Raw genomic sequence first — 13,331 nt, 5'->3', positions numbered from 1 at the left:
GAAGGGGTGTCAGGAGGGTGTGGACACTTTTTTCCATCTGAGTGAGGAAGGGGTACCAGCCCATTTACCTTGCCACTTACTGGGAGCTAGCTGTGTGCCTCCTGCATTGATACAAGAGGGATAAGTATGAGCCCTCCTAAAGCGGGGACACTGGGCAGGTCCAGCCAACCTCATGGGAGAACTGAGAGGATCTGGTGACAGGGCAGGGTCCCAGAGCCAGCTTTATAAAACACTCTCCATTCTAAGGTTAAGAACTTGTCACGGATGCTAGGATAAGCTGTGTAGCAATCACAAAACCCTGACATCATCCTTGACGTCTCTTTTTTGCACACACCAGTTCACTCCATTAAGAAATCCTATTGGCAGAAATTGATGAATCTTGACCTTCACCCCATGACCCTTGAGAAGTCTGGATTTATGGAGGTTTCTGTGTGGGCAGAGAAAGACAGGCCACACTGGGGAAGCAAATTCACCAAGTAAATTATCTAAGAAGGTCTCGGGGGATAGAGCCTGAATTTCCAAGGTCTCAGGATTTTGCTCATTCCAAACAAATGGTCATTTGCAAGCCTTAATGCTATAGAGCTGTCTAAAATAGCCCTCCTTTCTCCCTTCCCCCATAATTATATTAGCTGCAGGTCCCAGAAAGCCTTCCTCTACTGTCTTGAGGTCTCAGAGCTCACCAGGGCAGGACTTAAGAATAGAGGTGTAAATTTGTCAGGAAAAGGGAAGCAGGGGCACAGTAAGAGAGTAAATCCTCATCTAACATGGCAGAAAGTCAATAGATAAATCAAGAAATCGCTATGTAAGCTTTTTTTTTTTTTTTTTTTTTTAGCGACAAGGGGGTGACCACCAGAAGAACTAAATGGAGGAACTCATATAAAGGGCCACGTGTGGGGAGCAAGGGAGAAGGGCTTGTTGCTTTCATTATAAGAACATTAGGTAACTTTATTTTGTAAAGAGTGTTCATGCATTACTTTGATACGTTTTTTAATTCGATCTTTTAAAAATACAGAAATAAAAATAAGAAAACGGAACACAAAACAAGAAAATAAAAAGCAAAGGGACACGCAACACAAAAAAGGGCTAGCGGGTGAAAGCAGGACGGGGATTGGGGTGGGGCGGGAGGGCGGGGCCTAGAACGAAGGGGCGGGACGCAGTGCCTCGTTCCCCCTTAGGGACCGCCCCCAACGAGGGGGCGGGGCGCAGTGCTAAGTTTACCTCTGACTCCGCCCACGGCAGGGCGCCCGGGGAGCCCGGGGTCAAGTTAGCTTTAGACCCGCCCTACCCCCGCGCGGGGGGCGGGCCGGGTCGCGCTCCGCTCTCCGCGTAGCTCCCAGGCCGCAGAGGGCCTTGCGCAGCGAGACCAGGCGTCGTCCCGCGCGGTCTTCGGGTGCAGGGCCGCGGGCGGGCCAAGCCGGATACCCCAGTCCTTGGCAGTCCCCCGAGGCTCACAGAGTGCTTCTGCGGAGCCTCGCCGCACGCAGGTAAGCGCCACCAGCCCGTTTTTGCCCTGGAGGGCGCCGGCCCACACCTGGGCGCTGTGGCTACAGGTGGCGGCGGGGTGCGGAGCCCGGCAGCAGTCCTTGGTGGGAGAGACTGTAGAACGCCTCCCCAGTACACCCGCGCACCGCGCATTCTCGTCGCAGCGTGGTGTAACCCCTAGAACCATTTGGCTCTGACCCGAACCCGGCAGACACGAGTTCGGATCCCACCTTTCCCACTCTGGCAGCCTGCGGAAACTTACCGTGTGCCACCGAGTGCCGGCCCCTGGGCCAAGTGCTGGGCATACAGATGTGGGCGAACGAACGTGGTGCCCGCTGCGGTGGAACTCACAGTGTAGTGGGTAAGACCCCTGTAAGAGCTGTGAAGATAGAAAGTGCAGGTTGCAGGGGAGGATTTAACCGGCGGTCCCAAATGTGAAGGGTGCTGGAGCACAAACTTCAGCATGAGTCAATTCCAGGGTGAACAACACAGCAGACACATTGTGTTAGGAGAGAACGTGGCTTGTATGTGGGGCCTGCCTTTAGAGAGCTGGGCGGGGGGAAGCCAATTCCTGAACTTTCTGCTCTATAAAATTGGGGGGGGGGGTCTACGCATTGAAGACTGGGGCGTTGAATTTACATGACTGAGCGGTGTTCCCAGGTGTAGGTGAAGTACATTTGGAAACGTTTCTGAATGGAGCAGGATGCTGATCTGGACTAAAGAGTGTGCCAGCCTCTGAGCAAACACACTTCCCCTCTCCTGGAGTCCTGGTCCTTAGTCTGAGTAGAATCTCTCAAACAGCCTTTTCTCTAAAATGATGCTGTCTTTGGTGATTTATTCTGGAAACATTTAACTAGTACTCCCTTTTTATTGCTTCTGAGAGTTCAGTGAGAAATCTGCCTCTGGCCTGCCCTCCTAGAGCTCCTGTAGGGTGGGCCAGGTGAAGTAAACCGAGTTTCAGCCTGGTGGGCTCAGTGCTCTGGGAGTCATCAGAGGAGGGCTTCTGACGCTCTGGCCTTGCTGGGGAGCGACCCTCTGCTTCTGGGGAGGTAACCATTTCTCAGAAAGCCTCACCTGTTACTGCCAGTTCCATGAGCCCCCAGAACTTAAGTCTCACACTCTGACAGAGCATATAGTTACTTGCTCACTCTCATTGGTGGTGTCACCCCTGACAACTGGCCAAAAAACTCCCCCAGAGGACTTAAGCCTCTGATCCCTAGCTGAGGACCCCTCAGATCTTGAAACCCCAGGGATTTAAGATGGGGGTGGGGTGGGGTGGGCACTTCAGGAAACACCTGTTAGCCTCTTGGTGTGTTTTATTGGCTTGAATGATCCCAGTTTCTTCTTTGCCTCTGTTTACACTGTTGGTGTAGACTTTAGGATCTGCTCCATGAAAACTGGCTGGGAGGCCCAGAGAGTCAGGGGACACAGTTGAGAGAGGAGTCTGTCACTGTTTGTGGGTGGTGGTAATAAAAACAGGACCGATGTTAACAGAAGGGTGCTGGAGGAAGAGGGAGAGAGGGCTGTCTTTGCAAACCTCAGCAGTGCCAGCCATAGAGAAGGGAAGGAAAACACTAGGCCAGGCGGTCACAGACCTGGGTTCAGATTCTTACTCCTTATTTCCCAGCTCTGTGACCAACCCTGGGCAGGTCACTTATCTGATTGTGCAAGCTTAACAGTGGTTGGCATACAGTTGACCCTGAAGAAATATTAACTCCCTTCCTCTTCCCCTAAATGAACTAAATAGGAAGAGTAACAGTGTGCAGGGCAGAGGATTATTATGGGATTTAATGAGATAGTGTACCCAAAGTACATCGAGCAGTGCCTGACATGTAGGCAGTTACTACTATTGCTGCTGCTGTTATCTCTTATTTGGGACAAAAATTGGTGAAACAAGGCAGGGGGAGAGTGGAGGTGGGGGCGAGGGGGTGGCTCTGAGGGTCTGTGCAGGGTGATTAGCTGAGGAGCTGTGTTATCTGGGGCACTGGTTTTACCGCAAAACTTCAGCTGGGACTGGAGAAGGGAGTGTTCTGCATGATAAAAGGCCTCTTGGGGAGCCACTCTGTCCAGAGGCCTGGGGAGTTTGAGGTCTTTGAAGACTCTGGCCAAGGAAAGGCCCAGAAATTTATGGGTTAAGGGAGGGGGTGGGGACCAGAGTGTAAAAGATCTAAAATTGTCTCCTTCAGGTGCATCTCTAACCCACAGCTCATTATGGGTCCCCTGTGAGGGACTGCCCCTGCCCCATCCTGCCCTGCCCTTCATCTGGGTACAGTAATTGCCTGAGACTAGTTTAGAAGCTGGGGAATCCAATCCTGTAAATCTTGCATCCAGCAGAGTACTGGGCCCAGAATGAATGGTGAATGGACGAATGACTGAACATAAACTCACAAGGCAAAATTCTCTGTGTTAAAGTGTGTTGTTTAAAACAAAACAAAACAAAACAAAAAGGAGTATACAGATAAGGCAAAATAGCTAGTGTTTTCAAGTCCTTGCTAAAGGCAAGTGCTTATTTTCATGTACACTGCAGTGTGGTGGTGAATGCTGCAGCTTTGGAGTCCGATTAAATTGCTTGTGTGACCTCCTGTGTGTCACAGAAGCACTCTAAAGCTCAGTTTTTGCATCCGGAACATGGGAGCCATGGTGTAGCCAGGGTGCAGGGATGCAAGAGCATCTGGCTCCAAGGTCCCCAAACAGACCAGGCTGGGCCACTTACTGTTGACAGAATCCAAAGGCAGAGAGGAGTGGTGGTAACACAAGAAAGGAATTTATTTCAGTGACGCCAACACCAGGAAGACAGCAGACTAGGGTCTTGAAGATTGTTGCCCAAGTGCCAAAAATAGTTCCAGGTTTATATAAGGAAAATGTGGGATGAGGGTGGGTGGGTGTATGCAGGTGGGCAATTAAGGACAAGTCCATTGTCCTGGGGTCATTCACAGGGGGTCTTGCTGGCTCAGGGCATTCCTTATTGTTTGAGGGGGTAGGGTAGTCTTGGTTCCCATCAGGGGATGCTTTCCTGCAGGGTCCCTTGCCTCATTAAGAGATAAGCTGGAAAGAAGAACTTAATTAGAAAGCTTGAGGTCAAAGGGAAAGTAATTGAAGTCCTCTTTCTATAGTACGTAACTCACAGGGCTGTTAGGAGTAGTAAGTAATGCTCGTGTATAAGTGTATAAAGTATAGTCTTCACTGCACAGACTGTGGTATAGTGAGTGCTCAATCACTAATGTTGCCGTTATTTTTCTGTTTATCAATCCTCCAAATGATGTCCACCGTGATGTGGAAACAGAAGGCCACAGACATGGGTGTGTGGCATTAACTCTGAACTCAGTCCCATCTAGAAGCAAAGACTCTCTGCAGACTCTAACCAGACAACGTGTATGAAATTAAGTCAACTTTATGTGCATTTCACTCATTACTTAAAGCCTTTGACTATATGAAATCTTAAAAGGAAAAAACCCTACAAAATTATAATTTATGTGCCTTTCAAGTTCAAGTGTTTTATCATCCAGATAAATCTTCCATGCCTCTATGTTAAACCACTTTGGGCTGTCGAAGCTCTTAAATAAAGTGGCTTGTCCTGACCAGTGTCTGTCTTTGCTCGTTTATCATAGTTCCCTGGTGAAGACAGATGTATCCCATTTTGCAGGACAGGCCTCGGGATGGCAGCTTCTACCCCACTGTTTCAGCCATGCAGTTCTGCGTGGTGCTGTTTAACAAACCACGGTGGACTTAGGGTTCCCTCATCGTTGTCTCTCTCACGTGCACGTAGACCCGTAGCAGCAATCTGGGAAATAGGAATAGAAAGGCATTCATTCTGTTGCTAGTATGAATCTGGGGAAATCTAAGGTTCTCAGGGATGGGATTTTGCATGCAGGGGCCTTGGATGAGGGTGACAGTGTCTTCTGGAAGTGAGAGCTTTCACCTAGGAGCACCATCTCTGGGCCTGGCCTCCTGTGCAGTGTAGTTCTAATCTGCATCTCCGTGCCTCCCCACTGTCCCTGCCTCTGCCCAGAGCCGCCCCTAAAGCTAGAATCTCTAGAGCAGCTGCAGAAGCCCTGCCCATTGCAGGGAAGCCGTTCTGAATCCACTCTTCCTTCCCACAGTCCTGATGGGCACCTTTGCCGGCCATGCCCTTCTCCAGCTGACCTGGACTGGGCTGTGAGCACTTCTGCAGCTATTGGACCAGGTGTTCTTGGGGCCCACCACCGTGCCTGGCTCGTTGTCCTCCCTCCCTCCTTTCTTTCCTTCCTTCCTTCCATAAATCCTTCAGGCAATGTCCTGGGGATTAGAATGCCGAGCCAAAATGACACAGTCTCAACCCTCATGTGGCCCATAGACATCATGAGACAGGTTATAAAGACAGACAGAATTAAGCACATGAAAACACACAATGTCATGTTATAAACTGGATTGACTATTGTCAAGGAGAAGTCTGGCCTGCCACAAGAATGTGGAAAGGTGGAACGGATAAAGAAATAAAGTCTCTATCGATATAACGTATGGCCATAAATGTTGGTTGGAGGCTCATGCTCATTTATAGACCTTTGAAGACCATTGGGTGGTATTTTTCTATGAATTCTGGTAAACAGTGTTTTATGCTGCCAAGGTGATCTTGTAAGAATGTGTACTTTAAAAAAGAATTGCAGGGGGCACCTGGGTGGCTCAGTTGGTTGAGCGTCTGACTTCAGCTCAGGTCATGATCTCACGGTTTGTGGGTTCGAGCCCTGCGTCAGGCTCTGTGCTGACAGCTTGGAGCCTGGAGCCTGCTTTGGATTCTGTGTCTCCCCTCTCTCTGCCCCTCCCATGCCCATGCTCTGTCTCTCAATAATAAACATTAAGAAAAAAAAATTTTTTTTTAAAGGAATTTCAGGATGCCTGGGGTGGCACAGTTGGTTGAGTGTCCAACTCTTGGTTCAGCTTAGGTCATGATCTCATGGTTCGTGAGTTCGAGCCCCGCATCAGGCTCTACACTGACAGCAGAGCCTGCTTGGGGTTCTCTCTTTCTGCCCCCGCCCCCTGCTTCTCAAAAATAAATAAACTTAAAACCAAAGTAATTGCGCTTTAGCTTCGAAATGGGAGAAGAATGCTCATGTTCAGTTTACTTAACCCTTTGGAGTTTGCAGAGCCCCTCCTTGGATGTTGTCTCATTGGGTGCAGCAGTTAGCCTCACACATCTACTGGGTGGTGACAGCAGTCAGGCCATCTGGCTCACCGGAGGGTAAATCTGGGAGATGGGCCCTAGAGCCCTCTCCCTTCTGAGTGACAGGGTCTATCTGAAAGCCTGTTTTTTCCTTCCTTGATACCCCTGGGCCCACAGGCTAAGGTTCCAGCATAGATTTTATCCAGTTGGAGCTAGTGCTGTCCCAGCACAGTCACTCGAGAGGAACCTCCTCCAGAGGGACACCGTGCCTGCCTTCAGTCCCGTTCAGTTCCAATGAGAGCAAGGAGAAAATAACACTAACAGCATGGTTTCAAATAAGACATGATCCAAACAGCCCCAGGAAACATTCTGTCTTCAGGACTGAATATTACTAGAGAGTTATTGTATTTGTTTGGCCAGAGCTGAGGGCAAAATACATCTTCGATCCCCACCAGTCTCAGACGTGGACCTTATTACAGGAGATGAGCGACCATCTTCCCCGAAGCAAAGGAAGGCAACTAGCATTGCTGTGCAGAAACTGAGAAGGTCAGTCTTGGTGGGGTGGGTGTGACTGCTGTATTTGCAGGGCACAGCTTTAATAGGATCGTAATCCTGTGGCCCTGAGCCATGGAGAAAAGAAGTGGCTCTGGAAATCTCCCTCCCATAAGGATGGCACTCACTGACAGTGTTTATTCCCCTTGGAAGTGCACGTTAAGTGCTAAGTATTTATGAAAAAAGGCTCTGGGGAGTAAATGTGTCCATCAGTCAATGTGGAACTTTTCAGAGCTCCTAAGATGGTTTGAAATTAGAGCTAATCTTCCCGCCTTTCCCCTTCCGTATTTCCTCCTCCCTTGCTTCCTCCTATAAAAGTGAACCGTTAAGGCAGGACACAGCCCAGGGAGGAGTGTTGGAACTGACTTGCAGAAGCAGAGTTAACATTATTAAAGACAGACATGTAAGGGTTTAGTGCCTCGATTCTGGTCCTTGCCACCTCCTCCCGGTGTTTAACAGAGAAGAGTGGGGAGCAAGGCCGACCAACACAGTTCAGCCTAATTACATCCTAACCACAGCCATCAACGGCTCTGCTATCAGCCAGTCTGTTCGCTGAAAAGCTTTTGCAATTGAGGAGGGAAAAGAATGATGAGAACAAGCGTGGAACTCACCAGAATTCTGGCCGAGTAAGTTGCTTGTGGGAGAGAGTGAATGGCAGTGTCACGAAGGGGACCACACCACGCCAGGCAAAGAGCGGGCTTTCAAAGGCTAGAAGTCTCTCTGTGAGCAGGTGCTCATTAGGGCAGAATGCCTGTTGCATGAATTAGTGTGTGGGAGTCTAAATTGAAATTGCTATCCACTTTCAAATGTTCGTTTTAGAGATCAGAAGTAGGTGTTTACTGCATGGACCCTAGGCATAGTATCAAAGACTGCTTTGCATTTTGGTTCTCTGTCTGGTCTTCTTCTGTGTAAGTTTTAAAATGCAGTTGTTGGTCAAGCTTGTCTCAATCTTTGTATGTATGAGAAAAAGGATGCCAGTGTTTCATCCACTTTGTATTTTGGGAGTAATCAAAGGACTGCAGATGATAAAGGTAGGGGGGCTGCCTGTTGCAGGGGTCGCTGAAGTGCTACCAATACTTTGGCTTCCTCTGGGATTCTGTCTTAAAAAAATAATTTGAAAAGTGAAAAAACCTGCTGTATAAAGATGCATCATTATTTATAATGGGGAAAACTTAGATGTGACCCAAGGGGCGCCTGGGTGGCTCAGTAGGTTCAATGTCTGACTTTACGGCTCAGGTCATGATCTCAGGGTTCCTGAGTTCAAGCCCCACGGTCAGGCTCTGTGCTGACAGCTTGGAGCCAGGAGCCTGCTTCAGATTCGGTGTCTCCCTCTCTCTCCGCCCCTCCCCCACTCGTGTGTGCTCTCTCTCAAAAATAAATAAACATTAAAAAAATTTTTTAGAAGTGACCTGAATATATAGTATAGGAGGGTATATTCAAATTACCAAAAATTAGGTTGATGGAATATTATGCAGTATTTAGAACTAAGAAGATTAGTAACTTGGGAAGTCATTCTGTGCTCAGCGAACAGAATGCTGTTACATTAAGTGCACATTCAGGGAAACAGTCTGCAAGGGATGCCTCGAAGGGAAAAAGAATTGCATTGCAGCAGTGGAAGTAGGAATAATTTTTTTTCACATTTCAAACTTTGTATATTGTACTTTTACTCTCCTTTAAAAAAAAAAATCCTGAAACAAGCCAAGTTAAATAATGATCTTCATGTTGTTTGCAGTTTTAAGGGCACTACATTTATGGCCTTATCCTGATTAAATCTTTCAATCAATAGTTCCTAAAGCCAGGGTTGGCTCCCTGCCTCCATGTCTCTGGTCAAAGGACATACTCTGGGTCCACTATCTAAGTGGCCTGCAGATGCGCTCGCTCTGGCGTGTAGATTCAGATTCTCAGGGTTTTTAAGCTGAAGAAGCTACCGCCCCTCCCCACCTTGTAACTTCATATCCTTCTGCTGGCCTCCCGGTCTTCACTGGTGGGGTGAGGGTAGGGGATTTGGGTCTGCAACCTTTGAGGACCTTGCTGGAAAAGTTTTAGGCATCTCTGCCCACAACACGCACACACACAAACACACACACACATACACACACTTCGTAGGTCAGCACTTGTCTGGAGCAGCCCAGATGTCACTCTGGCTTCTTGTCCCCACTCAAGCCTTGGTACTCCAGTGTCTTTGGGACTAGTTTGTTGTGTGTGTGTGTGTTTTCGGTTTTTTGGTTTGTTTGTTTTTTTAGTTTTTATTTATTTATTGTGAAAGACAGTGAGCAAGCAGGGGAGGTACAGACAGAGAGAGGGAGAGGGAGAATCCCAAGCAGGCTCTGTATTGTCAGCACAGAGTCGTGCAGAGCTCAAACTCACAAATCGTGAGATTATGACCTGAGTCGAAACCAAGAGTGAGAAGCTTGACCGACTGAGCCACCCAGGTGCTCCTGGGGCTAGGTTTTATATTCTTAATATCTGCTCTCCCTGTGTTGGCCCCAAACCCATGTATCCTCTCTGCCTAGTGCTGGCAAGGGCCTAGCAGCAGTTCTCGAACTCATTCAGTTGGCCGTACGATGGGACATCATAATACGCATCTTTATCTGAGACAAGAATTTGAGCGTGGTGATTGATTTGGGAGGACATCCCATGAAGCACTAGCAGGAAATAGGGAAACGAGCCAGAGAAGGACATCACTGAGCAGGTCACCAGTGTGGACCGCTGGAGTTTACATCTGCTGGGAATCTCTCACAGCCAGTGTGAAGCCCGCATCCCAGAGTTAGTTTCTTGTGGGGCTTGGGACTGAGACTATACCACCACTGCTGTCCGTCATTGGTTGGGCGTTGCTCCTTACGTGGGGTTAATTCTCTAGGACTTCTGGCAGCTTCCCGTCCCCAGGTGAAACTCCAGGGCAAAGGGATACGGATGGTAGCACGTGGAGATCAAGCTGGTGCGCCCTAAAACAGTTGAGGCCTGAATGCTCAGAGCACAGCACTGACAGTGTCTGCTGTGACCCTCTTCCCTGATCACCTTGAACATTATCAGTGTACTAAATTGAACAGAACCAAATTCAGAATTCCGTGCTGAATCAGAGATCCTTTTATACTAAATGGAAGAGTGCATTAAGGAGCAAGCAAAACCCCAAAAGTCTATGAAAAATTGTGGAAAGAAGTCTTTAAATAAGAAAAGTATCACCATATCTTTCCCTGTGAGCTGGGATAGCCTATTAATATTTGATTTAAGTGGCAGAATGCTAATGTTCACAGCTGTACAGTGTGAGCCCCAACATTTGAAAAGAGGGCTTGAATGTGTAATAAGATTGATCTTTATTGTGGCAGTGTTTCCACCTTTGTTGTGCCTTGACTGTTTTCTGTTATTTCTCAAGTGCATTAAGATGATCTTAAAAGAAAAATTCATTGGGAGACAACATTTAAGCTCATTTGTCAACCCACGATTATATCTCCAGTGCTGTGTTTTAATATTAATACTGGATTCGCCATACTGACAGTAATACCAAAGGATGGGAGAGAATTTCTGTAGTGATGGCGTTCGGCACTGTGATAAATGTTTTGTAGTCATTGCCTTTATGTAGAAACATTCTATCTCCAATTAAAGATTTAGTAAGCTCTTCATCAAAACATCTATTCACAATTGAGGCGTATAAAATGGTTGTGCTGACATTTCAACTTAATGCACTCTGTAGTTTTGTGGGTCTCAATCCATTTAATATGCTTGTTTTTTTTTCTATGCACGGAAGAGGAATAGTGGCAGAAATTTGGGGGCATAATGCAGATTCTAGAAACCGTTTCCATGTACTTATCATTACTAACTCCACTGGAATATTTATCACTACAAACGAAGGCCTTACTCCAAGAGGTGATTTAAAATTGTTCCTGTAGCAAGCTCAGTAGGGCTTCGGAGCTAAACCCTTTGAGTTATGGGCATGTTAGAATTTGTGTGGAAAAGATTCCGGATTCCAGTGTTCTAGAGGAATGAGGCCATTTCCCTTGAAGCTACGGTTCAACATGCATTCTGCAAAGAATGAGATGGAGGATCCCAATGTTTATGTCCTGTTCCCGCATCCTGCGTGCATGGCAGACATCGCTCCTGCATCCTCCTGCATGCTCCTCCGTAAAGTGCTCCCTGCAGCTCATCAGACCCGGCTCACTGGGGGAAGCCTGTGGACTCCCAGCGCTCTTGCACACCTTTTTAGTCATCCTTGTCATTGCTTTGGATGGTCGGCCAAGGAAATCTTTCATAGTCCCGCTACAAAAGAGAAAGAAAAAAAAATGCAAGAGGCAGTTGGTTTGATTACCTTGTGCCTTTTTATTCATGTCTCTGTCATGCGGATGGTGGTTACTCAGTTCCTCCATGGTAGTCACCTTTGCCTTTTCCCTTCTACCACATGCATTTGATGTGCTTCCTTTCTTCCTTTTTTTCCCTTTCGTGTTTCTCAGAAGATAAAGCAGGGAGGTCCACATTATTTGCTATTCGATTGAAGTAATTTGTATTAATGGGAATGCATTGAGATTTTAATTTTTTTTTCCCCTACCACTTGGGAAAGACTGCTCTGCTGTAGGTTACCAGTGACTGACACGTTGCCAGGTCTTCTGCGCTTTCCCTGTACATGTCTTCTATACAACATTGAGGCCTCTGACCAGGCTCAGCTCTTGAACCCTTCTTTCTTGGATTTTCCTCCTTCCTGCCTGATTGCCTCTTCTTTGATCTCTCTACCTGCTGCCTTTCCTCTGCTGGCATTTTCAGGGGGACAGCCCGAGGGTTCTCCCCTTGGTCTGCTCTTGTCCGTGCACTCCACCTGAATGATTTCATCCATGCCCCTGGTTTTTAACTATCACCTTTACATAGATGCCTCTTGCGTCCTCATCTTCGTGCACCCCCTCTCTGCCCAGACCTTCAGCCTGCTGAACGGGGCCTCTTGTGATTCCCATTGGCATCCAGAGTCAGCATCTTGCACTTGTTCTAGATGATTCCTATTTTCACAGGGCCAGCCAAACACTTGCCCCTCTCAGGTTGTTTCTGCTACCTCCTCAGGTCAAGTGTTGTAAGTTTGTCCGAAAACTTCCATCTTGGAAAATGAAGCGTCAGACAGGGGCACAAACCAAGAGCTCCTCCTCAACGCTTAGGGGCCTAAAAGCAAACAGTCATTTAATTAGCATCTCTCACAGTTCCAGGTGTTCACTGGACTCAGCTAGGCAGGTCTCACTCTGGGTCTCTCATTCAGTGGCAGTTAGATGGTAGCAGGGGCTGGAGCCATCTCAAGGCCTGGTGGCCGGGACCTGAGCCAGGCTGTTGGCTGGAACATGTTGTCATATGGCCTGGGTTCCTCACAGCATGGCAGCTGGGTTCTGAGACCGGGTATCCCAGGGGGCCACCTTCAGAAGTCTCATAATGTCACTTTTGCCCTATTTACCATCGCTCCCAGCTTCAAGGGGATGGAACATAGACCCACCTCTTGATGGAAGGCCTGTCACCTGATGGCTATGCTGGAAAATACATTGTGCCACGGCCCCCACACAGGTGTGACTGTTCCTTTGAGAACTACCTGCAATGTCGCAGTTTTCTGTTTTGTTTAAAAATTTTCTTGAGTAGGTGACATGTTCACATGGTTGGAAAGTTCAGAAAAAATAAGTGTAAATGTATACTCTGAAAATATTCTTTCTCATCCCGAATGCCTGCCTCCCCATAGACAGCCACACTGCTCTGTTGCTTTATATTCTTTCAGCATTTATAGGTATTTTTATATTTCTGTTCTGTGCTTTGCTTTTTTGTGTCTCCTTAACAATATATCTGGGAGAGATTTCCTTATCAGTACACAGAGAGCTGTCTTGTTTTCCCTCCTTCCCTTCGCTCTCTCTCTTTCTCTCTCTCTCTCTCTCTCTCTCTCTCTCTCTCTCACACACACACACACACACACAGATGCAGAGTATTGTACTCTGTGCCTTTACCTTAGTTTACTTAATTAGTTCTCTATCGGTGGGCACCAGGCAAGTGCAGGCATTACCGCAGTCAAATATGCCATCCTTCAGGTGAGAGAATGTACTGGAAGCCTTCCTTGAGAGCTGTGGGCAATTTTGTGCATCCTCCTCCTATCCACCTCTCCTCTCATCCCATCATGGCATTTCCCCTGCCTCCTCTCCTGGACTGTGGCCAC

The 13,331-nt window shown here is 47.7% G+C and overlaps 1 protein-coding gene across 5 annotated transcripts in view; it reads left to right on the top strand.

Annotated features, from left to right (window-relative positions):
• Positions 1 to 1,264: 1,264 nt before the first annotated feature.
• The window catches only part of NMNAT3 (nicotinamide nucleotide adenylyltransferase 3), a 122,275-nt gene continuing 110,208 nt past the window's right edge, over positions 1,265 to 13,331 (top strand). For 2 of the 5 annotated variants that reach the window (XM_058730037.1, XM_058730042.1), the window contains exon 1: positions 1,269 to 1,484. The gene's annotated coding sequence lies outside the window, so the exon portion shown is untranslated. Of the gene's footprint in view, positions 1,485 to 13,331 lie in introns of all 5 variants that reach the window. The other 3 variants (XM_058730038.1, XM_058730039.1, XM_058730041.1) reach the window with 3 other exon arrangements.

This window comes from Neofelis nebulosa, chromosome 5 (genome assembly GCF_028018385.1).
Source record: "Neofelis nebulosa isolate mNeoNeb1 chromosome 5, mNeoNeb1.pri, whole genome shotgun sequence".
Taxonomy (NCBI): Eukaryota; Metazoa; Chordata; class Mammalia; order Carnivora; family Felidae; genus Neofelis; species Neofelis nebulosa.
The sequence above is the reverse complement of the archived record's forward strand: the minus strand, read 5'-3'. Positions and strand labels throughout refer to the sequence as shown.